Below are 25,964 nucleotides of genomic sequence, written 5' to 3' on the forward strand. Positions count from 1 at the left end.
CAAACAAGGTTCAAACAAAAATTCATCGCATATGAACAACATGTGGACCATGAAATAACAAAAACAATCAAATTTCTTTGTAAAATTGAAGCATACTGCGTGTCTTGAATGTTGTGGGTTTTCTAATGATTATTCTGAGCAGCCCATAGACCGACTAGTAACCATTCTTCAGTGCTAAACCTCTTTCCTCAGTCTCCCCTTCATCTTGAAGCAATCCGATCACAGCCGGACAAGCATTCTTCAGCCCCTCTTCTTCTTGATTTCTTGCACAGGAATTGCCTCTATGCAGGAGAGAGAGGGATTGCCTCTTGCACAAGAATTGCCCCTATGCAGGAGAGAGAGGGAGGAGAGAGAAAGACTAGATTCTGATCTCTTTGCTCAGTGCATCATTTGACGGGTGAAGGTCGGTGATAGGAAGCGTGGAAGGCCTTCAGTCTGCTGCTGTCTTTAGTTGGTATGGGTATATGGAGGCTCTCATATGGCTATGAAGCCCCCCCTTCCCCATTTCGTTGATCTGCACCTTCTTCATCCTCCTTTCTTCTTCATGCGAAAAAAGCGTCCCCCTCTTCCCCTCATTTTGTTGATTTTTTGGGTCCAAAGGGTCCCCTAAGGGTCACACCCTTTGGCTTCTCCCCATTTTGGCCCTTTGGCCTTCCGGGCACTCCCTTTTCCATGTCCGATACCCGAACTGCGAGCCGAAAATTCTTGCACGTCCGTCTTGAGATCCCGCATTGCCGGGCACATCCAGGGTCTTATCTGTCATGCCAAAAAATTATGAAAAATCTCCGACCCCCGTCTAGTGGCTCTTTTAAGCATTTCTAGGCATTGCCGCTTAAAATCATACTGATTGCCACCACCGCCTTCGACAAAGTCTATTTTTCCTTGGGTATTCGTAATTTTTGGCCATTTTTAAGCACTTCTCAGCATCAAAAATCATCTGTTAGGGATCAACCACATTTAGTGGAGGAGAATAATATGGGTTCTTCCACATTATCATCTAGCAAAGTAGTCCACTATGAGCCTATCCCAAGAGCTATCCCTACTCTTGAGGAGGAGGAAGCATCGTCTTTCAAGAATCATTTCTCTAACTCAAGAATGACAACTATTTACACAATACTTGCAGTGGCTACTCATAAGAAGTGGCAAGTTTACCAAGTGGATGTCAAATTAGCATTCTTGAATCGTGACCTCAAGGAGGAGGTATATGTGGCTCATCCACAAGGTTTGAGACCTCCATTCTGAAAAAAAAGTTTGGAACATAATGAAGGCATTAAAGAGTATGGTACCAGTGGGAGAGAGTTAAATTCTTTCTAGGTTTGAATTTCTAAAGATGTGTCTCAAATCTAACTTGTATGTTTATAGGAATAGTGAAAAGTTTGTAGTGATTGTCCTATATGTGGAGGACGGCCTTATTACATGTGACTATCAAGATATGATCCATTAGACTTGAAAGGAATTGAGCTCTCAATTTGAAATGATAGGGTTTGTTTCACTATTGTTTGGGGATTGAATCTTGGCAAAATTTTCATCTCTCAAAAGAAGTATGCATGGGAGATCTTAAAATCATTTGGTATAACTGAGTGTAAGGAGATAGCTACACATATGGAGGTCAATGTGAAACAATCCATTGAGGATAAATCAAAACTATCAAACATTGGGAGGTACAGGAGGTTGGTTGCTAGCCTCATCTACTTGTGTAACACCATGCTAGATATCAATTTTGTTGTAGATGTTTTGATTATGGTATCACATACCATTTCAAAAGTGCTCTTATAGGGAACTATGACTTAGATCGGGTAGGTGACACTGATTCCAAGAGATCAATTTCTAGAGATTGTTTCTCTTTAGGTTCAAGAATCTTCTCTTAGATCATTAAGAAGCAACCAACTGTGGCATTGTCTTCTACCAAAGTAGAATACAAGGAAACTTGTGTGCTTTAATGCATGTGAAGAAGTATGGTTAAGGAGGAACCTATGCCATACGGTAGTACATGATGAGGATCCAATAGTGCTAAGATGTGAGAATTAGAGTTGCATTGCCACTACTAAAATTCTAGTCTTTTATGCACACACCAAACATATTGACATCCAATATCACTATGTGTGTGACTTGATCAAGGATGGGATAGTAGAATTGGTCTACTATCCAACAGAGGAGAATAGAGAAAATATATTCACCAAATCTCTTACAAAGGATTTCCTTTGAATTTGTCTTCAAAGACTTGGTTGATAACATAGTTCACATATGGGTAGACATTTAGGGAGGGTGTTAGATATGCTCAATGCCCCGCCCTCGTAAGGTGCCACCAATGATCCATGGTGCTCTTAGTTGTAAAATCCCCATTATCAAGAGAAGCCATGTGTGAGCATGAACATTGGTTGGGTCCTAGCTTGCATGGTCTATGTGATTGGATAGCAAAAAGGTGACCTTTGTAGATCTAGCCTTTGGGTTAGATAGAGTAGTTATGACGGTCACAACTCAAGGCACAATGTATCAAGTTGCAAGGTGTGGGAGTTATCAAGGACCAATATTTTGGGGTCCAAGGACTGCAAAAGCAATCCTTGGTTGGGGGGTCTCAAGTGGGGCTAGTGACCCCCCGAATGAGAGTCCGAGGCAGTGCCCTTAGCCCCCGACGGGTTAGAAAATATTCCTCGGAATATTTCCTAACCAACTAGGGAAGGTTCATAATATGGTCGGACTTGTCGACTAGACTACCTTCTCGAGCTATAAAAGGAAGACCCCTCTAAAGCCATCATCAATTGATCTTTTGACCAATCAAAGTTCTTCCAGCTACCCCAAGCTCTTCACCTATCATCTTTCTAGATCACCATCTATGCTTCACAGTGGAAGTGTATCGATGGATAGAGCCATCTTTTTATCAGTTCATTTGAAATTAAAGTAGTCTCTATTCTTCTCATATTTGTTGTGTGTTCTCTACTCCTTTCTTAGATTCTATCCGCTTTGCCATGTAATTTGTACATATTAGAGTTTAGGAACATCTTAAACTATATTATTTTTTGCTAATCAAGGATTTCTCTCTTCACTCTTAGCCTCCATTCTTGCATGGCTAAAATCTTAATGAGATATTTCTTCCATTCTAGGACCTTCTTCACCAAACTTCATAATATCATTCTTCACATCATCAGGAGCATTTGGAGCTAGAATCTTTGTCACATTTTTTAGGTTGAATCCTTGTCCTCTTCTCCAACTAAAATCTCCTCTTTGGTGCTTGAAGATTGATGTTTGGAACTTCTTGAAGCTTCTACTAAAAGTTGATGAAATTCTTCAAGGATTGCATCAAGATTCAAGGTCAACCATGGATTCTCTCTCCTCTTTTTGAATATCCAAGATAGTAATGAATTTTCTCAAGATTCCATGGGATTTTTACTTCTTTAAGCTCCTCGAAGCATTCTCCTACCTTATTCTTCAAACATTGAGCCACATTGAGCCATTTTCTTCTCTTGAAGCTTCTTCCAAATCCTAGCCATGGAATTTATGGACATCAAGTTTAATATTTCTTAATTCTCATAAATTTCATGGGGCTTTTACTCAAATACCTCCTAAATGCCATTTTTAACCTTTAGCAAGTGATTAGGAAGCAAGACTAAAGCATTTGAACTAGATTTAGTGGATTCTTAGTCTCTAATTTTGGGGAAAAATAGGACAACCACAAAATTCTTCAAAATTTTGATCAATTTGTGGTTTAATCTTGGAGATTATAATTTTGTTTACTTTTGAGTATCAAATACACATCTATTCTATCAATATTGATTTAACATTGGAGCAATAGAACTTGATTCATAGCATTTCCTTCTTCTTAAATAATTGGGCAACTATGGATCATTGAAATCACTTGGATTCTTGTTTCTAATCAAGGATTGAGGTATCTATTAAATCTTAGGATTGATCTTCATCAAGATTTGAAGCATGTCTTGAAGATTTGAATTGATCTTTAGCTTTATCTGAAGGAAAATCTGGTTCAAATTTATGGATATTTGATCATTCTTCGGTCAATGTAAGATACCATGGTTCAAGATTGGCATTCTTGAATCTTCTTGAAGACTTCAAGTGGACTCTTAATCAATGGAAGACTTATACAGAACTCCCATCAACTTTCTTGAAGGCATCTGATCTATTTTAGCAATATGCATCAACCTGAAGCATCAAACAAGGCATCATTTACTCATCTTCAATCTCTCCAATTCTAATTGTTGAGGCTTAGCCAATTGTTGCTAAAGGAGGTGTTGAATTGGGTATGTTCTCTTTACTTGATTGATAAATTCAATCCACTTGTATTGAAAATTGAATGCCTATTCTTTGTTGATTGAATCTCTATCATGAAATGATAGATAGTTCAATCCTTCAGCTTGATTTCCATCATTGATATCGTTCATGATTGAAACATGCATGTTGATACATTTCAATCTAAAAATTTCAATAAATTCTTGCTCATGTGATTGGCTAATCTTTGAATTTTAATTTCTTGTGATCCTATACATTGAGATACCCAAGAAAATGATAAAAGGTGACCTTAGTAGATTAGTGAGTCACTGATTACTAAAGGTAAACCTTTCTCAGCCTTCTTCATTTCATTCAACTTTCATTTCCTGCATCTCATTGAATGCCCAAAGCTTTATTTCAGCCATGCAAAGCATCCTTATCTTTAGAACACTAGCTCTTCCATGTATACATACCGACTGAGGAAATAGGTCAAAGTTGGACGAGACAGTAAGACAAAAGAGAGGTGACCCTCCCTTGCTATTTAGGACTCCCCAGGGATGCACAACCTAGACCAAAAGAAACTTTGCACACCTTTCAAAGTTTCAGATCCCATTTAGGTACCTGGTACACTATTTTATCCCTCACCATAGCTAGAGGACTATGCAAGACCGCTCAAGATAGAGTGGAACAAGATTGAAGATCATTAGGAAACAAGGTACTAAAACAGGGTGAAATAGAGTAGTGAGCACAAAGGAATTGTATTTCATTATAGGTTTACTAATCTTTTACAGGTGGATATATGGTATTGAAGATTATAGATATCATACTTCAGCAGGCATAGGTGGATGATGCATATCAATGGTGAAATGTAACAAATAGGGCAACTACAGGGTCAAATAAGTTCCTGTCACAATTTGGATAGGCGTAAAAAAGTGAAATTCAGAATTAGATATTTTAATTCAAAAATAAAACTCTTGCACTCAACACATAGAGGATGAAGCAAGATTTGATTCTAATCAAGAAATTTGGAAATCAGAGATATGGAGAAAAAGTTACGCCCAATTTTCTAAGAAGTGATCACTAAAAATAGCTCCTAGACATCTCGGCAAGGTACAAATTTTTGGTCTAGGACTACCCCTTATCCAATTGCAACTTGAAATTTGAGCAAATTTCCCTTTCTTGAACATATTGAGCCCATAAACACAAGATTTCAAGGAGTAAAACTCTTGTTTTAACCCATTTATTGACAGTCACTCTTCTTGTACTGCATCCATTCTAATGGCTAGGAATAAAAAGAAAGAGCAAATGTTGGAGAGCATAAATGAAGACTTAGCTTAGGATCTAAATTCATCCATTAGAGACACAAATCATGGACAAAAGGATGGGAATAATAGCAATGAACATGAAGAATCACAATGGCCAAGATACTCTTTTGATAAGATACATACGTCCGAAGTGAATGGATCACATGATTCAAATGAATTCCAACAACCTTATCATAGGACCGAATGCATGAATGAGGGTATTATTCAATTGATCCAAAAATTTGATGATAATTTTGGATAAATAGTCAATCACTTTAAGAATTTCGGGTAGCTTAATCAATGGACACTAAGTTTGATTAGATGATCTCTATTCTTAACAACTTGGGTAATAAGTAACAAAGCACTCCATCTTTCAATGATAATGATGCATCAATTCCACTTGACAATATGAATTCGAGTGCAACCCATTAGTTTATACACTCAACCTATGAACAAGGTGATCTATCAAGAGTTAAGAAAATATATAAGCTTCCTTCTAACTCTTGGAATAGGGGAAGACAGAACTTTGATTCTTCAAAGAATCATAGACATCTTGAAAAAGCTCAACATGTTGAAAAAGAAGAAGACATTCATGGATATGCCTCTTTCTATAAGTAGCATTATCCACAAAACTCACAAATTCATAATGCAAGTAATAGACAACTTTCACATCTTCATGAAGATTTAAGAAGAGAGAACAGTCAAGAATTGCATGGTGGGGGGACTTGCTTGAGTTGTAGTGCCAAACATACACCATACACACAAGAGGAAGCTCACACAAGATCACAAGAAGAGAGATGGAGGCTAAAAAATTTTCTTGCTAGTTTTTTCTTCGTCTTCCATACACAATACAATGTATACAAAGTATAGATAAAATACAATATAAAGAAAAGGGGGCTAGTAAGTCAACCAGTGCATAACTAGCTATACTAATCAAGTGGCGCTATAACTATGCTAGCTATAATTAGGTGCAACAAACTAAATATAACAAGTGATAAGCTAGTGGCCATATGAGGATAAGTTAGGTACTTTTTTGAAGCTTCTCTGTACCCAATGTCTTTGTGAAAATGTAAGCTATTTGATCTTGTGTGCTGACATATACCAACTCAAACTCTCCTAAAAGTACCTTCTCTCTCACAAAGTGATAGTGCATCTCAATGTATTTTGTCCTAGAATGGAACACTGGGTTCCTAGCTAGTTGTATGTTGCTCATATCATAGTGAATGACAACTCGACCATCTCCCTGCGCATCCAAGTCACCCAATAACTTTTTCAGCCATACCACCTCACATGCCACCATAGCAGCACCTCTATACTTAACATTTGTACTCGATAAAGCAACTGCAGGTTGCTTTTTGCTGCTCCATATAATTGTTGCACTACCAAGGGAAAACATGAATCCACTGGTAGATCTTCTGTTTGAAAAGCTATTAGCCCAATTTGCATTTGTGTATCCAAACATCTGTACATCCTTACTTGCCTTATAAAAAATTCCATAATGTAAAGTGGACATCACATACCTCAACATGTGTCTAACTGCATCCAAATAAAGATTTTAAGATATGTGCATAATCTGACTAAAAAGGCCAACAACATGGCTCAATTTTATCCTTGTGATAGTCATGTTAATCAAAATCTCTACTATCCTCTTGAATATAGTAAAGTCTACTCAACTTCACATTTTCGTCCAATGGTATTGAAAGCAACTTACATATTGTCATACCATACTTGGATAACATATCCAAGCCATATTTTCTTTGGGATATCCATATTCAATCATCACATTTGATCACCTCAATACCAAGAAAGCACCTCAATTCACCCAAATCCTTCATCTCAAACTTCTTCTTCAAATTAATCATCCATATAGATGGCTATGATGACCAAGCCTGCATCTCCCTTTTTCACATAAAGTGAGTGGTCAGCATCTAAAAACTAATGTTGATAAGATACTCTCTAATATTGACAAATCATGCTCTCCGCACTTGCTTTAGCCCATAGAGCACTTTCTGTAACTTGCACGCATATGTGGGAAACTCTAAATCCTCATAACCTGGTGGCTACTACATATACACCTATTCTTGCAATTCACCATGCAAGAAAATATCCTTGATATCCATTTTCTACAAATACTAATCTTTGGCTGCTACAAAGCAATCACACATCTGATAGTTTCCATCCTAGCAAGTGGACTAAATGTCTCTTCATAATCTATGCCATATGTTTGAGCATAGGCTTTTGCAATGAGCCTAGCCTTATACCTGCTAATTGAACCATCTATATTATGCTTGATTTTATAAACCCACTTACAACCACTAGCTTTCTTGACCTTAGACAAGGGTACCAAATCCCAAGTCTTATTGGCTTCTAATGCAACCATCTCCTCATCCATTATTGCATCTCCATGAGCATGATTGGAGCCCCAAAAGGAACACCAAGAAAATAGGGTTTCTACTGTAAAAAAATCTATCTTGTATTATCAACAACCATCTCTTTCATCCTTTATATGATCTCAACAAAGAAAAGAATACCAGGAACAAGAAATATTCATGCAACTTCATAGTAATAATTCTCCCATGGCTTTATCTTTTAAAAAATCCATCATTCTCTTCATATTCTTCATAGAATTCTCTGATAGACGTTGAAAACACAAAATAGTACTCCAATTTGAATGGAAAGATATCACATACAATTCATCTTCAAAGTTTTCGTAGCTTTGTCTTACAATCTCTCATAGATAGATACATTATTTGGCATAGAATTGGCTATCTCTGATTCTCTCTCTCTCTCTCTCTCTCTCTCTCTCTCTCTCTCTCAATCAATCAATCAATAGTACATCATATCCTCACTAAAATACTCAATAAACACTTGTAATAACCCTTCTTTGGTTGTGGATGCCTCTCCCAAGAGGTGTGTCTAATATGAAAGGTCACTAGAGCCACTACAGTGACTCTTCATAGCTCATCATTATCACTTCACTCCAGTGTTCTCTTGAGTCTTCAACAGCCACTTCTTTCACTTCCTTGAGCTCTTTTGAACTTAAATTCACCTCTTTTCAAGGCTAAAAAACTTTCCCAAAGTCACATATACATTCCACATAACACTTACAGAGGCATACAGAACATAACAGAACACAAACATAGGCTCTAAAGAAGCTCAACAGAGGGTTGCAAAATGTCAACAAAAAGCATTAGAACCACATAACTCATACTAAAACCATTCCAAACTATAAAAAACCATTCAATGAGCTTTCAAACAACCTCAAACTTCATCAACCATTACTCCATAATTACAAAAGAAAAATAGAACAAAACAGAAGCTAAACAGAACCAATCAGAACTAATCAAAACATCACAGAGCCTCATATCTCTATTAAAAAACATCATGAGCTTCCAAAACACAATCAACGTCATCCAAAAAACTCTCCAGCACTTCCAAAACAACTAAACAATGAACATCATTAAAAATCCATCAGAAATCAACCATTCAACCCTCAAAAATAACAAAAATCAACCAAAAAAATCAAGGCATTTCAACATTCAACATATCCCCACACTTAAAAGGGAGCGTCCTGCGACCTAGGAAAAATGGAATACAAGTTCATCAAAGATCTCAACTTGATCTTCCTTAGCATCTTTAAGAAACCATCCAACCACGAACCCAACTTATAACCTATATTTAATAAAGAATACAACAAAAGGAAAACCCTTTATCCATTAACATATCTTATAAACAACAACAAATCATGACAAATTTGTAAAGGATGTAAGAGGTTCTACATCTTTACTTCTTGAGTTTTCCAACCACCATCACTATCATTGCAAATCTCTAAAAAAATAGCATTCGAACAAATCGAATATTCAACGACCACAAACTCATCACATAAAAATTAACACAACACAAACACAAAACACTCATCTAAATGGCACCTCCAAAAGAGAGATATATCATTATGAATCATGAAAGATACATCCAAAGATATCAATGTATGATCCCTCTTAAAGGCTTGATGATTACAAAAATAGTCCATGGATAAGGATTCATCTACAAAAGCTTTTGGAGGATTTTGGAAATTTTGAATGCAACACATGCTCTCTAGTAGGAAGACAAGGTATTTGCTAGGCAAACAAAGGGCATGAAAATACAGTGCATCTAGTTGTTGGGAATCAATGTTCACATTTACATTCATGCATAACTTTGGAATAGCCTTTGGATCATCATGCGAATGCTTATGCATATATGCTAGGCACTAAGCAAAGTGAGCCATCAATTTCACTAAAGGATCTATAGATTGTGAATATTGCTGAGCAAAATGGAGATAATTCTGATACGCTTGACTGGCAGTCATCCACTCCCCTGGAATTAATGGCAAATTAATCTACGGTCTAGTAAGAGAATCAGCTAAGCTCCATCCCCTTCTTCTAGGAATCTTCTGAGCAAACGCTACATATCCACTAAACAACCGAGGGGGCTAAGAAATAGAAGTGGTAGGAGATGGAAGAGGGACTAGTAAAAGAGGATGAAGAGATGGGTGGGAAAAATCATAAAATGAGGAATGAGCTAAAGATGGAGTAGCTAAAAATTTAAGTGAGTCTATTAAAAAAGGTGTTAATTGATAGGCAAGAAAAGAGAAAGGAATATGTATGGATGGGGAAGGACAAGACGGAGAAGGGGAAAAGACACGATCTTCAATGAAAGAACAACAAGTAAAGATCGGAATGTGAGGGGCACCCTGAGGTTGAAAAAGGAAAGGTAAAATAACTGTTGAGTTGGATTTATAAAGGAAAAAATAAGCATCATATCTGGCCATTTGTTTATAATAAGATAAGCTAGGAACTGATGGACCTAAGGTAGACCTAAGGCAGATCGTCAATGGTAAGCATCAAAGAAAGATGAATCAAATGGATGTTTTTTGGAAAGATAAGCTAAAAAATCCACCCTCATTTGCTTAATGTTCTACACATGAATAGAGGCTTTATTTTTTCTTTGATTTAGGATCACAAAATCAATCATTGTATGCCATGAAATTTCAGGGCACTCAGCCACTTGGAGGAATAACACTGAAACATCTCATCTATCTACAACTCCAAATGTCAAACATACAAGACAACTTGTAGGACCACATCCCCAACATACCAAGCTAGATCTTGATCGTTTGGAATCAACAGATCACCTCTCAAATACATATAAGATATCAACATTGTATCTGAAGTCACAGAGTCTTCAAAAACCATTTGGACAACTTTAGTCAATAAGTCAGAAAACTAGGCCCCACTCCATCCATCCTCTAGAAGAGGTAGATCCATTGTTGAGAGCTTAATATAGAAGGCCAACTTCTATAGCTAATAATGCACAAAAAATCAGTGATTTAGGGGAACATACTCCTGGAGAACTGCTAAAATTATGACCATAATAAATCCATTCTAGACTGAAGCCTTTCCACTTTAGCCTGGAACAAAGGGCACAATGTGGCTTGTCTTTAAAGAACTTTCAAGTCCTCAGGGGACAAAGAAGGAACTAGCTGCACAGTAGGACTCGGTGAAGAAGAACGTCGTTAAGTTGTTGAATTTGAATGTTGCTATATTCTAGGGTGGTGTTAGATAATTTAAGCTCCTCTTTCTGGGCAGGTGTCAAAGGTTGAAGCTCTTGAGATTCCTTCAACCAGTTGAGATTTAGTGTCAGCCAACTGAGTTTGCAAACTAGCATTTTTCACTTTTTGAGCATCAATGATCTTAGTCTATTGCTCCATCTGGGTACAAAAGATAAGAAAATCATTCTTGAGGAGATTCAAGCTCATCATTTGCTTTATTCATCTCTTCTTTGGTCTGTTGAACTTCATCATAGTAAGAAGAACAGAGCTGTTGGATACAAGCAATCATCGAGAGCTCAATAGAACTCTTGATGTCTTTACATAGGAAGGGAATTGCATCTCTTGCTACCAAGCATTGTACAGAAGGAATGGAAACCTCTAGAGTAACATCACGATGTGCTCTGAAAAGATTTGTTGTTGTAAGGAAAGCTGGCAATTGACTACTAGATTGAACAAGAATGGAGATTGGAGGAGGAACTAGGGCTGATTCAGCCACTCATTTAAGGTGTTTTGTTTGACTGACCATAGTAGGGATAGGATCAAGGTATTCAATGATAACATCAGTGCGTTCAGTAGTAGCAGGAGCTTTATTGGATCAAGTATCAAGGTAGAAACTTCCTTTGGAGGGGCAGCATATGCCAAGAAGACAAAAAGGTAGGAACCAAATGCAACATTAGTTACATTACCCCTTGTGGCTCTGACAAAGTGTTGATTCATCTTTGCAAAAAGATAGGAACTCAAATCAATAGTTATGCCTTTCAACACCATTCTGGAAGCTGTGAACCACTCCTTTGAAAGGTAGTTAAAGGGTGTCTTAGCAGGCATAAACCTGTCCTGAAGAAATTGGCATAACTGCTTCCACACAGGATTAGAGATCATGGTGACACTGATGCTTGAGGTAGTAATAACCTTTTGAAGGTCCAACACATCCTATGTGTGCTTCTGCAACAACTTAAGAATATCCTTGTTTAAGAACAATTGTCGAGCGGCAATAGAAAAAGAATCTCCTCGATAGGGTAAAGACAGAGCTTTGCCCAAGCTTTTAGGCATCAGTTGGATAATTTTTTCTCTTAGGTCCAAACCTCTTACTATAAGAGGCTAGAAACTGATCATAGATATTGACAATACCTAGAAATAATGCCTGCTATTGCAAAATTTTTAGCAAAATTGTACATAATTGGCACATTGTTACCAACTTTTTACATTAATTTAATGTAGATGTGGTGCTCGTTGTTGTTGTTTTTGGAGACCACGTCTATACAGTTTGGCTAGGAGATGTTGGTACAAGGAAATTCTTATATGAGAGAAAGGTGGTGCTATAGATAAAATTTGATAGAATTCCTTAGTGAATCTCAACCATGACCATCTAAAATTTTCCCATAGGAAATTATTATCATCTAGAGAAGATAAGATCTTGTCTTCTCTCCCATGACTTTCCTCTTTCCAATACCAAATTTGATTTTGTTTTAGTGAAAAGAGGTAGGTCTAGGAGCTTTGTGGTGGTTTGGCACATCACTTAAGTAACACTTGCATGCCCTTCATAACCCGCAATGCAAAGCACAGTTCATTTGGGGGCAGTTTCAATATCAGTAGAGATTGGTTGCGTGACATTGAGTAAATTGTAATGTGCTGGCAATCCTTGAAGCTCTCCAGAGAAGTATGGAGCCACTTGAAGATGTGATGTTACTTGCACTTGTTATGCTATTTCCCTATTCACTGATTGGGACTTCAGTTCTTTGGGTCAGATCTTGAATATAGGTGTATAAGGCAGTTAGATGGTGAAATTGTCCTACCATGCAATATATTGTTTACACTTCTCAAATACAGAACTTAAGTGCCCAAGTAATTTAGTATGCAAGGTTGAGTCATTAGAAGGGTGGAGCCTTGTCATGTATGTTATAGAGACTGTTGGGTTCAAATATGCAGTAGATTATTTTATCACTCTTGTTGTGATTGTTGGATATTTCTTAGTAAATATTGTGGTTGCTGCAATTAGCAGAGTTTTTCATGAGTATCAGTCTCTTTTGAAGAAGAATAGAAACACAAAGAAGTTCAGTTTCTATAATGCAACTATCCTAGAGAGAAGTTGATTTGGAACTATTCACAAATGGTAATGGGGGTTGTGGATTGCCTTGTCAATTCAGGGGTTACGACTATGTTCTATGCAGAAAATGCATGTGCGCCAAGCTACATTAATTGACAAGAGAACCATAATAATGCTTTTATTAAGGTTTAGAGGGGGGAGTAGGGGCGGGGGGGCGGGGGGGGGGGGGGGGGGGGGGTGGGGGGGGAGGAACAATTTGTTCTATATTGCATCGAGAACATTAATTCACATTTGTGGAAATTTTGTACAATTTCTAAACCTTGACACCATGTGTCAAACTAGTCTCGTGAGCAAGGGTGGTGAAGGCATTGGGTGTGGAGTAGTGCATCCATCCAAAGATTATTTTCTAGTGTATAAAAAGAGATTCCACCCAAATGTATATATCTATAAATATCCTTCATTATAAGTACACAAGGGAAGGGAAGGAAATGAATTAAAAGAAATTTTGGAAATTAGCTAGAGAAAAAGCCACTATTGGAGAAAGGAAGGGTCGTGAAGAAGAGGGGTGCCACGAAAAAAGAGGACATCATCTTCATGAGGCCGTAACGGTGAAGAGAGAAAAGGCAAGAAAATTGGAAGAGGGAGCGTCATCTTGGAAGACTAAGGGAGAGAGAGAGAGAGAATGCTACTATTTTGCTGATCATCACCATGACTTATTCTTGAGCACAAATCACTCTTATCATCGACAATTTATCTCCTCGTTCCTGCTCTTCAATTTGCCACCCTTTCCTAACCCTTCCATTACTAGACATGGGGATAGCATAGTGACTCAATTTTTGGCAATGGTAGCCTGTTACATAAGCAAGAGGGAGAAAAAAAAAGGAGATGTCATCTTCATGAGAAAAGGAGAAAGGAGGGAAGAGACATCATCTTCACAAAGAGGGAGAAGGAATTGGAAGAGGAGGAAGATTGGGAGATGGCACCATCATCTTCTTGAACGCCAGCTTCCTGGGCACCATTATTGGAGAGAAGGAGAGAGAAGGAGGCTTCTTGAGCCAATCACAACTAGAAGATAGACCAAAAATTGTAGTTGGAGAAGACAAAGAAGAGAGAATTGAAACTAATTCCCTCTACATGAAGATCACCATGCCTTCTCCTCCAACCTCAAATTTGGAGCTTCAATGTACCCCCTTCATCTGAAGTGATAGGGTAGGAGAATAATCTACTGCCTTCCAATCGCTCCAATTCGCTCTTGATTTCATGGAAGCATTCTAGAAATATTGAATTACTCTCTTCCCCCTCTTAGTCGGTGACATGAAACCATGGAGGCTAAGCTCTTAAGCTTAAAATTAACTGAGATTAAATCTTAAGAGAGTTACAAGTGGCTATTCCTATGGCAACAATGCAATTTGAAAATGAAAACTCAAGGAAGCAAAAAATGATGAGCTTGTTGTTTGGAACGACTGGATAGACTTTCCTTGGCTATTTTGCAAAGGACACGGCTCCCAAAGACGCAATTACGATTCTCGTACTTTACGTAAGTGCCTTAACTCGTTTAACATAAATAAGGGATTCAACATAAATATTTCTTTGGTTTAGAATTTTAATAAAATGTCCTTGAACCTCAGTTTCAACTCTACATAGTTGTTAGAATTTATTTGGGTCTTTTTTTTAATTTTAAAAATAAAAAAAGTTTAAAATGGTTTATAAATTGTATATATAAATTATTATAAAATATTTTATTAACTAATTATGAGATATAATATTTTTATAAAAATTTCTACACTACTAAAATTTTTTAAATTTTTTCTAGAATTTTTAGAAGATGTTTAATATATCTTAAAAATAAAAAAATAGTTATTTTTTTATAAAAATTACAATATTTATTGATAAAAATCATATTTTTAACTCAACAAAAATTAGAATCATTTATAGAAGACTTGAGAATATAGTTTTAGATATTTTATGGAATTTCTTGAGGTTAGAGAAAAAGAAAAACAATTTGATGTTATTACTTTGAACATTATTAATATAAAATATGGTGTGTCTAACTTTATGAAAATTAAAAGTGTTGACAAGGTATTAACTTATACTAATATGGAACAAGGGAAATGTTTTTAAAGGTAAATTAGAGTTTATGGGTTTGTGGAATGTTAATTGATTTGTTTTGAATGTTTACCGATTAATAAATAGTAAAAGAAATTTATTATATAAAGGTAGAGAAGAGATCATTTAAAGGGAATTTAAATGGAGATGTGCAGATAGATCTATTGGATCTATGCTCCGAAGTTAATTTCTTAAGGGATAAAAATCCTAGGTTTGGTATCCTAGTGTCCAGCGTAGAGACCTAGCTGTGGAAATTTAATAGACAAAGTGCAAGATTAAGCAAGCTTACTGAGTTTTTGATATTAGATTAGTTGGACTACTATGAACAAGTGTTGTAACTATTGAGGAAGACTAGAATAAATAATAGATATTAGTTACCAATATCACCTATTCAGTGCAACAACTCCTAGGCATTGGCTTGACAACCTAGTAAAAAGTGGCTTGGGTCATTTTTTGGTGTGTTTTGTCGGAAGCCAAGTGCACTCGAACGGGTGATCAATCTCTCTAGGATATTGAAATCCTAGGTATTTATGAGTGAATACGAGGTCTCTTTTCTAAGGTACTATTTTCCCAAATTTTCCCAAAATTGCCAAAGGAGAATACTGGATTGGGCAAGAGACATAGAATTAGTAGAAGGGGGTAAATATTTTGGCCCACAATTAACTATAGACGTAGAACAGTTATCTTCTTGGAGTTGGGGTTATAATAATTGTGCACAAACCATAATTTTATTAGCAGCGCACTTTGGGATAATAGATGTAGTAGAAATGAATACAATCAGTGTATCATACCACCTTGATTGGTACTATCGTAACACTTATTGAAATTTTAGAAGAGTGGTATGAGATGATGTGTTGCCTTGGATACGTATATCCAGAGGTTTAGAAGTTACTTTCGACCCAAAAGACGTTAAAGAGGTTGCTAAAATTCTAGGCCTAAATCATGAGTAAGAAGAAAAGTTGCCTTATGGAGAAATAGACCCAGAGTTACCAACCATTCTAAACCTTCTAAGTGCGCATGCACGCAAAAATTTAACTTTATAGAGTCAAAAAAATCATGCGAAATTTTGGAGTATGGCAGTAATAGCTATTTCATTAATAGTGTGGATGAATTCAGAGGAGAGACTGAGACATAAAAATGAAGCTCGAGATCAATGAGCTAGAGAACACACGGCACAACAAGAGCACGAGGGATTCACTAGTAGTAATAAGGAGACATCACCTGCGTGCAAGAAATATATGAAAATACCCCTTATCTACCCCCTATTTATGGGACCTTATCTTATAAAATGTACCTTCCTTTCCTTAAATAACCCCCCTCCCTTACACTCACGTGGTACCATACAGTAAACCCTAGTAGACCCCAAGAGGACATGAGGCTTGGCTATTAGAAAGGCTTGAGAGGGTGAATGCATTATTGAATTTGGGGATAGATGTTGTGTCTAACTCAAACATAGAACCTTTCAGGCCTAGTATATCATTCAATAGAACACCATCAAAGGGAAGTGAAGTAGACTCATATCAATGGAATCGAGTGGCCTTAGGCACCAGTAGTGTCATTGGGAAAAGGAGTAGACAAAGTAGCAAAAGTAGAGAGAGTGAAGCTAATGCTACAATAGGGAGTACTAAACCACCCTTTGATTGGGATTTAGAGGGTTAGAGATATTATTTAGAGAAACAATGGCTCATAATCCAGTCAGATTAGCTGGCTTGAGGCAATATGGGGGACTGTGGAACGAGGATCCCAATGCACATTTGCAAAGATTTGAGGTGACTTGTGTCACCAATGAGATAGTAGACGATGACCAAAAGCTTCATATCTTCCCTAAAACATTAAAAGATGAGGCAACAAGGTGGTACGAGAACCTAGATGCAACATAAAATGACTTATGCGGCCTTATCAAGAGCATTCTTGGAAAAATTTTGATGGCAAGGTTTCCAAGATAGACTAGCCCTTCAATTGGATTATTTATCCCAAGGAACAACCGAAAGTGTTGAACATTACATTGAGCGTATGGAGACAATTATGCAAAAGATAAATCCTGCTCCTAATGAGCCCATGCAAAAGCTAAATTTATTGATGGGCTAAATCATCTTGAAGTTCATCAGCATGTTAGCCTACAATGGCTAGCTACACTATCTGATGCTAAAACACATGCTAGATGGTGGGAAGAAGTGCAACTTAGCCAACAACGACAGAGGGACTTATTTAAAGAACCTTGGATGGAATATCCAAGCACTTTAAGTGGGATATCTAAGAATGTGTCTTATGTGACCGTTCATTTAAATCCATCGGTAACTGCAAGTCCAAATGTATCAAGTGTACCTTTTTATCCATACACTTCTATTCCAGCCTGTATGATGCAAACATGAATGCCTTCTATGCGGCAATCTCAGTCCCCTCTTGATGAAGCAAAAGTAGCTGATATTATTACAAAATACCTAGGAAAGTTGGAGGAAACATGGGTGCTATGCAAGCACCTTTGAAAGAAATTTATTTGATAACAACACAGTCTTCTAGTGCAAAAAATCCTCGAGTAGCTCAACTCCAAACCCACCTAGATCCAATATCTGGTGTGGTAAGTGTCATGGGTATGGCCATGTGGCTACAGAGTGTTCAATGCCTTTAAGACTAATGCCTAACCATCCACCATTCTGTACCTTTTGCCTTAAGGTAGGGCATCTAGATACAAATTGTTGGCATGAGATAGGTCAAGAGCAACAACAAGCTCATTCAATACAAACAAATTACAATTACATGGATCGTAATAATATGACTTATACGATTGAACCACCTAATCAACCTTTTAGGCCAAGAGGATTGCCAACCCAAGGTAGACCCCCAATACCCGAAATAATTACAATAGTGATGGAAACAGAGGAAGCAGTTCTCGTTTTAGGAGAAATAATGGTACTTTTTGTAATCCAATGGGGCAAGGGGGACAACAAAGGCCTAGGGGGCCGGTAATTTATCATCAATGCCAACACAAAGGTCATATAGCTACGTATTGTCCAAATGTGCATAAAAATCAAGATTATACTCCTCTGTGCAGGAGGTGTAGTGGAGAAGGGCATCGGAAGAGGATTGCCCTAAGCAAGAAGATAACCAACCTAATGACAGGGGTAAGCAAATTTTGAATGAACCCTCAACCTCATCCACAAATTTAGTTGAAGGAGAAACAAGGCAAGATAATGGAGTTAGGTCTAAATTCATACCCCACAAAGGGTGGCATTTAAGGCTGACCTCATGATTGGTGTGGTTACTAGAGCACAAAAGCAGCAACGACAGGGGCAAGGTTTGGAGGAAGAAAGTTTACAATTAAAAGAAGTAGTGAAGGATAAATCTAAGAATATAGATTCTAATGTAGATTTACCTCAGTCGTATTCTCCACAACATTCCTCTGACCATCCATTATTACCTGTGCCTTTAGCAAATCCAAAGATTCAAGTAGGGTAGCTCCTTTTCTTCCCGAAAGACTAATACCTCCGAAGGAAGGAAGTAAAGAGCAGGTGGAAGTAGTGAATAAGACATATGACCTTTGGGCTGCATTAGAAGAAATATCATTGACTATTGACCTTCAAAAATTGCTAGAAATAGCACCTACATGTTGAAAGCAACTTTATCATAAATTAGTTTGGTGTCGAAAGAAAAGGATCGAGATTAATGCTTCTAAAGAAAGCGCAAATTCTTCCAAAAGAAAAGCAACTAAGGACGTAAAAATAGTAGATTTATTTGTGGATCTACGAGCTCCAGTTATAGATACTACTATTAATGGCCACTTGGTGAATGAAGTGTAGTTAGATGGTGGCAAGAATTAGGGTTGAAGAATCTAGAACCTACCCATATAGTTTTGCATGTGGCTGATCAAAGGAAAGTTATTCCTTTGGGGTTACTTCCAAATGTGAAATTTATCATTGCTGGCCTAGAATTTCATGTAAATTACTTAGTAATTCGCTCATTGTCAAATATCTCTTCATATTCTGTGTTGCTGGGTCGACCTTGGTTATACCAAGAAAAGTGCAATCATGATTGGTATAAAGGTTCAATTGTGATTGGTTAAAATACAAGTTTTTTCGAAAGGATTTTTAAAAGAGTCAAGAGAAGAGATGGTTAGTGAAATGGATGAGAAATCCAACAGTGAGTTTTATGATTCAGAAATGGAGAGGACCAATAATGAAGGGCCTTATGCCTTGTTATTTAGAACACAAAGCCCAACAAGAGCAAAAAAAGTGGAGGTAAATATACTACATGAGCCTCATAAGGTAGAACAAATGGGTATTGGTGAATATGCTATAAAATTTTCATCAGACAATGATTCAGATAGTGATATTACTCACTAGTTGTCCACATCTGAAGATACAACCCTAGACTGCTTAATGATTTCTACAGAGGAAGTGGAATACTTTGATGATTCGCTTGAAACATATTCCTGATTATCCATGGATCGGGAAGGAAATAATCTAAAAGATGTGTTATTTACGTATAGCAAGGCAGAAGCGGTTTCTATGGATGAATTAGAAGAGGAAAATATGCCCAAGTTAGTGACATTTAATATAGATGACATCTTAACAACCTCTTTGGCGAATATGGAAAATTTGAAATTATCGAGAATAATAATGGCATGCTTGGGAGTAGGGTCTTTGCTGCTTTCCCTTATTAGGGAAATGCTCTGCCCTTTGGATTTGAACAATTGCCAGATATAGCTCAAAGAACTTATTGTCACCAATTAGAAAGAAAGCAAAGAGAAAGGAGGAGTAGGAATAGGTGCAAACTGTTACAAAGACCAATATAGCATGGTGATGAGGATCACTCAACTTCGGCCTTACATAGGTTTGCACAAACATCTAGTGAACATCATGGTAATTATGTTAGAATTATTAGATAATTAAATGAGGCTTTGGAAATAGAACGTGAGGCAGCACTGACTACTATAAATGAAGCAATGAAGAAAATTATTGAGTTACAAAAAGAAAAGGCAGAATTTCAATTTAGAGAAAGGTGATATTTAGATGAAATTTCACTTCTAGAGTTGTGTTTAGAGGAACAGAGGTCAAAATTTAGTAGTGGGGAGTTATAGATGGAACAAGCCCTACCTATAGATAATAACTATTGGGACGAATATGAAAAGACTAATCAGTTTTGGGAAAAAGATAATTCTAAGTGTCCTTTTGAACTAGAAACTTGAGGGGAAAACCCTACTAGTGCTCCTTGGTTGTATCATCCTTTTAAGCGCTTCAAGGATGTATCATTATTCTAAAGGACCACTAGTTGGTTATCAATGAGTTCAATCCAAATCCGCTAAGATCAATATGCAAAATATGCCAGAGGTTATATTACCTCATCCTAAAGAAAGGGTGATTGATTTTACTATATATGGGGATGGAAAGGAACCACAACTTAGATGGTTTGAACCTGTGATACCTAGGGATTTTGTAGAACTTAAACAAGTCATGCATTATCTGGATTGTTGAATTCAAGGTGAGGAAATGAGGATCTGCATTCATTAATTCTTAAGCTTAAGAGTAACCAATGGTCTTGGAGTTTAGATGATCAATAATTTTTAGAAAATAACAATAAAATCTTACATCAATATTGTCATAAGTTACATGATCAATATCCATGTGATCAAGATCAGATTTTTCAAATAATAGGTCCTATAAATACCATGTTCATGACAAAGTATAATATAAATTTGAAGCCTATTTTGCATGGCTAGAGTTAAGGACAAGGAAGTCATATTGGTAAGCCGTCTAGATCTATTGGATATCCATATGATAGAAATGATTGAGGGTATTCAGAATGATCTCGCTATTGTTGCTTATATGGCTATACCCTTGGTACATTCTATGAATGCGAGGGAAGAAGAACCAGAATCAAGTGCCAGGACTAGTTTGCTTTAAAATGTATCAATGGGGATATCTGAGGATGTACCTACAATCAACCCTTGAAAAATAGCCTCTTTGTTTCTTGAAGAGCCTGAAGTGGAAGTAGTTAAAATAGAAATGGCAGAAGGGAAATATTTGAATCTAGGGGCTCAATTGGAATCCCAAGATCGAGAAATTTTTGAGGAGGTATTACAAGCACATGTTGGGGAATTTTGCTTGCCCTTACACTGACCTTAAAGGTATTAAAGTTAAATTTTGTCAGCATTATATTGATCTAGAACTAGGTACAAAACCCATATGTCAACGTCAACGACGAACAAATCTTGTGTATGCAAAACTGGTCAAAACTGAAATTACTAAGCTTTTAGATGTGGGATTTATTTATCATGTTGCATAAAGTGAATGGGTTTCCCCTATTGTAGTAGTACCAAAAACAACAGTAAGAATATTCACATTTGTGTTGATTATAGAAAGCTAAAGAGCAAAACATGTAAAGATCATTTTCCTTTGCCATTTACAAATCAGGTACTTGATAAAGCTGCAAGCAATGAGCTATATTCTTTCATGGATGGGTTAGCGGCTACAATCAAATGCTAATTCATCCAGAGGATCAATCCAAAACTACCTTTACTACTAAATGGGGTACATTCTCTTATAAAGTAATGTCTTTTGCTTTATGTAATGCACCAGTGACATTTCAAAGAGTTATGATTACAGCTTATCAAGATTTTCTACGACAATGAATGGAAGTTTTTCTAGATGATTTTTGTATCTATGGGATGGCAAAAGAAATGGCAGATCAATCGACACAAGTGTTTGAACGTAGTGACGAAGTAGGTATCTCCTTGAACGCTGATAAATGCATTTTTGGAGTGCCAAAAGGAACGTTGTTGGGGCATATCATTTCTAAAGAAAGCATTGCTATGGATTTGGCTAAAATTTCTAAGATTTTTGCACTTCCACCTCCCACAAACCTTAAGAAATTATGTGGATTTTTGGGGCATCTAAATTATTATTGACGATTCATTTCCAATTTTGCAAAAGTGGCCTCACCTTTAACAAGTTTGCTACGAAAGGATACTTCTTTTAATTGGGTTGATGCTTGTCAATAAGCATTTAATTTCTTAAGCAGAAGTTAATTGAAGGACTAGTATTAGCACCCTCGGATTGGACAAAAGAATTCCATATTCTTGCCGATACATCTATGTATGCTGTAGGAGTTTTTTTATGCCAAGAAAATGATAATAAGGTGGATCATCCAATTTATTATGCAATTCGTAATTTAAGTAATGGGGAAAGAAATTATACTACCACACTGAGAAAGAATGCTTATCAATGGTATTTGTAGTGGAAAAATTTCGTCATTATTTATTAGGGAATAAATTTACCATTTATGTAGATCATGAGGCATTAAAGTATTTGCTTAATAAAGCAGAACTTTCAGGACGTGTAATTCATTGGATGTTGTTATTTCAAGAGTTTGATTTTCAAATAGTTACTCGTCTTGGTAGAGTTCATGTTCTAGCATATCATCCTTAATGACTATCAACATCTAAGAAGGAAGAAGGTGTGGAGGATGATTGACCAAATGCATCACTTTTAACTGTGGAGACGCAAGTTCCATGGTATGCTGGTATTGCGAATTTTCTTAGTACCTCTTGTTATCCACCTAGTGATGATAAATGATGAAAGTGACAAATTTTAATGCAAGCACGCTCCTATGGATTATTAGGGGATTACCTTTATAAATTCTTTCCATGTGAGGGTATCTATTAGCGATGTGTAAGGGAAGATGAAGTTCTAGTGGTTCTTAAGGCATTGCATGATGAGTCGTGTGGTGGCCATTTTGTCGGTGAATTAACTGCAAGGAAAGTTCTGTTAGCTAGCTATTGGTGGCCTACCCTCTTTAAAGATGCTTATTATTATTGTCGAAAATGTGATGTCTGTCAAAGGACTGGTCATCCTTCTAAGATTTTTGCTATGCCTTTGACACCTATATTGGCATTGGCACCTTTTGAGAAGTGGGGAATCAACTTTGTGGGTCCAATTGATCCACCTACTAGATATCGATCTAATCGTTATATCTTGGTTTGTAGTGACTATATTACCAAGTGGATGGAAGTGAAAGCACTTAAGACAGATAAAGCCATTGATGTGGCTAAGTTTATGTATGAGAATATCATTACATGTTTTGGTTGCCTACTGGAATTAGTAAGTGAGCGAGGTTCCCATTTCTTGAATGGCCTTATTAGCAAGCTCATGGAAATATACAAAATTAAGCATCGCAAATCAATGCTTTATTATCCCCGAGCTAACAGGAAAGTTGAAGTAACCAATCACATTATGTGCGGGATTTGTGACTAAAACAGTTGATTCTCACAAGCAAGATTGGGATGAGCATTTGTATGAGGCATTATTGGCCTATAGAACCACTTATAAGGTGACAATGCAAAATACACCCTTCAATATTTAGTTTATGGAACTAATGCTATTTTTCCAATTGAGCAAGAGTTGCCTACTTTATGAATAGCCCTCTCATTACGATAATATGAGGATGAATCGTTGAAGCAAAGGTTTTTACAATTGGTGAGATTAGATGAGGAAAGATTGTTAGCTTTACAGAGCTTAGAAGCAACGCAGAAACATCGTAAAGCTTGGTATGCTCAGAATATCAAAGTACGAGAGTTTAAAGAAGACGATTTAGTTTTATTATATGATAGTCACTATTAAAAATTTTCTAAGAAGCTAAAATTTGTTGGTTAGGACCTTTTAAGGTTGTTAAATTTTATGATAATGGTTCTCTTGATGTACAAGATATTAATGTTGAAAATGAGATATTTGGAGTTAATGGCCTCTGCATTAAACATTTTGTGACTTAGTTTAGTTAGGTATAGTTAGGTAAGTGGTTAGAATGACCCCTTAACTAATTTATATCTAGATTTATTTTCTCTTTTGGGGGTTTTTAATGGGATCCACGTATGGCCTTTTTTTTTGGATGGATGTGCTTTGCCCTCGTCTTGATGTTGATAGTTCTGATCCTATTCATGTTGGGCCTTATAGTATTCCGCGTTTTCAAACGCATGACAGGTTCTTATCTGCACCAAGAGAAGAGGCTTGTTGGGGTTCTTCTTTTGTGATCTTTTATTATTTGCCATACCATCCACCATTTGGTTATAGACAGTGTCGACGACATCTTTTCGTACATGCTTAGCTTCTGTGTTGGCAATGTTGTACATACTTTTGATGCTATGGTACCACTCCCATGCAGGATACTATAGACTACACTTATCCACACCACGATTATAAAAGTGTATTCTCACCTAAGCGTGGTGTTGTTCAGTCTAGGGTGGGGAGAGAGCAGCAAGAATTTTCTCGATATCAAGCTGTTGTTTACCGTTTTACTTCATCATATCCCAATGATCAAGTAAATGTTAGTTGTCCCTGTTGAGCTTATATCTGTTGGTATATGTATGCGACCGAGGGCTACTCTTTAAGATGTTTACCAGTCACACCTATGCCCTATTATGATGATGCAACTGTGGCTCCGCTCCATGATGTGATGGAGGTTTTTAGTGATGCACCTGATAGCCAGTCTATGACCTCTAGGAGGCTATTTATGAGCATGGTTTTATTGATAGGCTTGACTTAGATAGTGTGGATGATTTTGGATTAGGTTATTGTTTGCAGTAGAAGATCATAGGGAGTTTGAAGATTTTAGTTTATCTCTTTTGTTTTCTTAGATTCTTTTAGGGTTTTTACTTTATTCTACATATTTGAAAAAACATACAAAACAAATACTCCTTTGAAAGAAAGAAAAAAAAACTTTTGGTTTGTTGATACCTTTACATTTTAGATTTTAGCACACTTTAGTTTAGTTAGACTTCACATGGTTAGGTAGTTAGTTGCATGCACAGTTGGGATACTCCTTCAGTGCTAGGAACTCATTACAAAGAAATTTGACTAGCACTACAAGATATAGGCCTTATATTGACGTTAAAAGTGATGAAAATGTTCATAAAGAAATTTGCCCCTGTCGTCGCAAAAAATGTCGTTATTGGCGACGCCATAGAACAATCGGTATAATACCGACACAAATAGTAACGCTGATAATGACCCTTTGTAATGCATTTTGCGATGCTAATAGCGATGCGTGCAGTAAATTTGCGACACTGATAACGATGGTAACCTGGGGAAAAAAATTTGTAGCAAGGCTGCACATACAGCACTATTTGCTTTATTGGGGCCATACAAAATAGTTTCAGTAATGTGTACAATGCTCCTGTAAATAAAGGCAAAGTGTACTTAAATCATAATATTGATACATAAAATAAATACATGATCACATAATGAAAGCGACCGATACAATCATGGCAAGATACTACTACTACATAGAAAATGTCTACACATATCACATGACCAAAAAAGAAGGGTATGTGAGCTCCATGGATCCAAGGGCAAGCTATAGATCCTCGCCATCCAAAACCTTGTCCCGCCACAAAGGAGCATCGAACGGATTCTACAAAAAAAGAAACAACTACACATCAGTCCACTATACAATAATGCATTCCAATTAAACATAGTAACTACGGACAAGAAAGATGAGTGACTTACAGGACTTCCGCATCCATATAATCGATCAATCAATGTAGTGAGACCATGCCTCTCTGCATATCGAGTCTCAAGGCCGGTGGGATCGCGATTTGTAATGGAGTGCTGCAAAGAAAACAAAATACAACTATTAGAAACACAATTGTCAGTACAAAGAATATCGCAAAAAAATAAGCAAGCAGAACAAAAGAAAAACTTACAAAGTC

This window comes from Lygodium microphyllum, chromosome 29 (assembly GCF_053477565.2).
Source record: "Lygodium microphyllum isolate KBCC chromosome 29, Lygodium_microphyllum_v1.1.10, whole genome shotgun sequence".
Lineage (NCBI taxonomy): Eukaryota > Viridiplantae > Streptophyta > Polypodiopsida > Schizaeales > Lygodiaceae > Lygodium > Lygodium microphyllum.